Genomic DNA, 3,622 nt, shown 5'->3' with positions numbered 1-3,622 from the left:
GGGCCGCGGCGGGGGAAGGTGCGGCGGCTGCGCCGGCTCTGCCTCCGGAGCTCACCGAGGAGGCGGCGAGGCTGGAAGCTCCTTCTCGGATGCGTTGAACCGCGATTGCTCCCTACCCCTTCCATCCTTGTAGCCGTGGCTATATTTATCTCCAACAGCATCATGTGTTTCTAAGCTTCTATGTACTCAATTAAAAGTAATTCATCTGAAAAGCATGCCCTTAGCTTGTCCTGCCTGGTGTGTTTTGGAGTAAGGAGAGCAACGCTGGTGAATCAGCTTGTGTGTGTGAGCCACCCCCTTTATTTTTTATTATTAATGTTATTTTGTTATGGGTTTTTCAAGCTGTATGCCTGTCTGCCTTATCTGTCGGATCGCGCTCGGAGGTGGCTGCAGGAGAGCATCTGCCTTGCTGACACGCTTCCTCCAAGTCGTACCCATTCAGTGGGAAAGCTGATGTAGGGCAGGTCTGCCAGCACTGCCTGCACGGTCACACTGAGGGCGGTGTGGGGTCTCGAGTAGTTAACGTCTGTTAGGAGCAAGACCCTCAGACTACACACAATTGTGTGTTTGGGTAGGACCTACTGGCTCAGCCAGGATCAAGACTGTGTAATGTTAATACAGAGAACAGGGATGTTTCTCGCTGCAAAGACCCCACTGTTTAAGTAGACTTGGCAGAGGGACACCAGCCCACTGGGGTGGCGGTCCCAGTGGGTCCGTGATAGACACTAGTGTCAGGAGGCCCAGCCTTGTCCCAGGTCTTGGTATCCTCGCCGAGAAGATCATACCCATCCCTGCAATGGACACTCATGGCCCACCTTGCTTTCATCTGGTGGGTAGAGACAAGCACTTGGCATTGAGGGAACCTGCTTGTGGTGGTGTGTCCTGGTTCTGGATGGGATGTGGGCAGCAATCAGAATCCAAAGTGGGAGCATGCTGTGGAAAGAGGCAGTGCTGGGGGGTGCGTGAGGACCTGGAAGGCTTGTTTTGGGGACCATTGTTGCCTGTGTTCCTCCACTTGGCTGATGCTTGACTGGTGATCACGGCGATGAGCGCGCCCAGATGAAATGCATTATGAGATGCACTGCATCTACAGATCACAAATTAACTCCACGATACTGTTACCGGAGAAACGATGAGATCGTGTAATTATGGGCAGTAACGGAGTAGTGCAGAGAGCTGCGGACGTGTGGCCGGTTGTAATTAGGGTGATTGATGGGCTGTATGAGTGTGTGTGTGATCCTCAGGAAGCTCATCGCACAGCTTTCTCTTTCCTGCTCCCCATGATCATATCTAGAAAGCCTAAGGCAGAGCTCTAAAGGTAGAAGCAGTAACAAAAGAAATTAAATACTGCAAGTTCTGGTGGTTTAAAGGCTCCGTGCCCAAGACAGAGGTTGTAGGAGTCAGCATCTGCCTCTTGCTCCTGCAATCTATTTATTTATGGCTATGACCGCACAGAGGCCTCGAAAAAGAAAGGCGTGTGGGTGTGCAAGGTGAACCCGGGCTCAGTAATTAAATTGCCTGGGTGACGAATTTATGCATTTTGGTCTGGGTGCTTAATGAAGAGGCTGTTAATAACCCCAGTGCTGTGTGACGTGCTGGCGGAGTGCTGCCTCTGCGCTCGGAGGTTGTGGTGCAGGGGCTCAGTGGATGCCGGTGGCAGTGATGGAGCCCACCTGCCGTGGGGAGCGCAGTACCTCGGGGGCTGCAGCTGCGCTGCCTGGGGCCAAGGGCAGTGGGGTGCAGTGTGGGGCTCCCCTCCAGCCCTTCCTCCCTCGCTCCCACCCCTCCCCACTCAGGGTTGCATAATTTCCCTGCGGCGCTCGTTTGCGTGCAAACATAATCGGGAGAATATTGTAGCTCCTTTACAAGTGCTAAGTGATATGGCCTCCCTGAAAAGGCCAGCGCTGTCTGTTTGTCCTTCAATGTCTGTCTGCTCCTGCTGGCTGCAAGCAACAGCTGGACCCTGGGGTTACCCTTGTCCCTTGCCAATCAGGAGCAAGTCAGGGGGTCAAGGACCCACTCCAGCACCAGCATTTGCATGGCGATGGGTGCATCGCTTAGCCTTTTGGCTCAGCTCTTAAATCTCCTCTCTGTTCTCGGGAAGGTGGGCTTGTATTCAAGAGGGGGTTTGGAGGCAAAACGGGGAGTAATATTGTAAGCCAGTCAAGCATCCCTTTAAAAATAGGGTTATGTTTATGCTGAAGCAGGTACTAGTCTGCACTAAACAATAGCCGCCCCAGCACACGGCTATAATTATCAAGGTTTATTTCTTGTTTGCATTGGTCACGTTTTCTCGCTTTTGATCTTGAGAAACGCAGGATCCGCGGAGTTCAGATTTGGGGTCAGGCTTTGAAAACAAACCCGCTCGCAACAATGCATTGAATGCATAGGCTCCTTTGTTTAAAGAAATATACTGCGCGGCGTATGTCAACAAGCAACACCAGGCTGAGGCGGGCTGGCTGCTGGGACCACCACGTGCCCCTTCACGGTGGGACACATAGCTGGGACTTTTGCAAGGCACACTCTGTGCTTTTGGGTTTGTTTTCTTTTGGGGGGAGCGGAGGGCTGGGGGAGAATGCTGAGACTGGAATAAAAAAAAAATATACATCTGAGCACTCCGCCAGGAAAAAAAATATTGGTCTCCTCTGCTGGAGAGGTGTTGAGTGATGCTTGAAAGCATTTGCTGGGAGATGAATGGTGGAGTTTCCCTCCGGTTGTACAAGGCTCGTTCCAGTGCCAAGGGATCCATGGGGCACAGCCGCTCCAGTGCTGGCCCTGCCAGGTGCAGGCTGATGCTGAGCTGAGAGACAGATGAGCCATCATGGTCATCTTCCCCAGCTCCAAAAGCTGATTTGAGTGGCAGAACAGTTCTGATTAATCATTAACTGAGCATTGACCCTCTTAAATCGATATCTGTTCTGCTGCTTCTTGGATGCTCTCCCAACCTCGGGAGAGGGAAGCACAAGGTGAGCCTGTCTCTGGCCACGGCGCTTCCCTCAACCAAGGTGCACCCAGGCCACGCAATGGTCCCAGCAGGGTGCTCCGACTACCCAGGGAGAGTTGGAAGAGCAGCACTTCTTGGTGTATTTAGTTCCCCTAAATGCATCCTTGGTGCCGTACTTGAATGTCTGGCAAGCGCCAGTGAGGCAGCCTGGAGAGGCACATTGATTTTTTTAAAAAAAAATATGTTTATTTATCTCTTTCTTCTCCCCTCCTCTGCTTTGTGTCAATATCCCAGGTATAGATTAACTCTCTTTGCTTAATATTTAATGTTTTAGTTTCTGGAAATGGGAGCTGCAAGCACTCAGAGAGGTAGCCTGAGGAGTTAGTCTGTGCAGCTCCTCTGAGTTTGTCCCTGTGTCCAGCAGCATCCTCCAGTCTGTGTGCAGCAACTTGGGGAGCAGCCTCCCCACTTCGGTCCAGCCCCAGCTGGGGAGCAAAAGCTGCTGGAGTGCCCTGTGTCCAGGGAAACCGGGCTGGTGCATGGACCATGGCCCTTGGCTTATTGCATCTCATTGTGCCCACGAGGCCAAGGCATAGTTGACATCAGCCAAGGCATAGCTGATAGCTTTATACCTGAATTCCCATCTGTTTTAGTGGGGAATTTCTTCATGAGCACTGA

Source organism: Athene cunicularia, assembly GCF_003259725.1.
Source record: "Athene cunicularia isolate RWA chromosome 4 unlocalized genomic scaffold, athCun1 chr4_part3, whole genome shotgun sequence".
Lineage (NCBI taxonomy): Eukaryota > Metazoa > Chordata > Aves > Strigiformes > Strigidae > Athene > Athene cunicularia.
The sequence above is the reverse complement of the archived record's forward strand: the minus strand, read 5'-3'. Positions refer to the sequence as shown.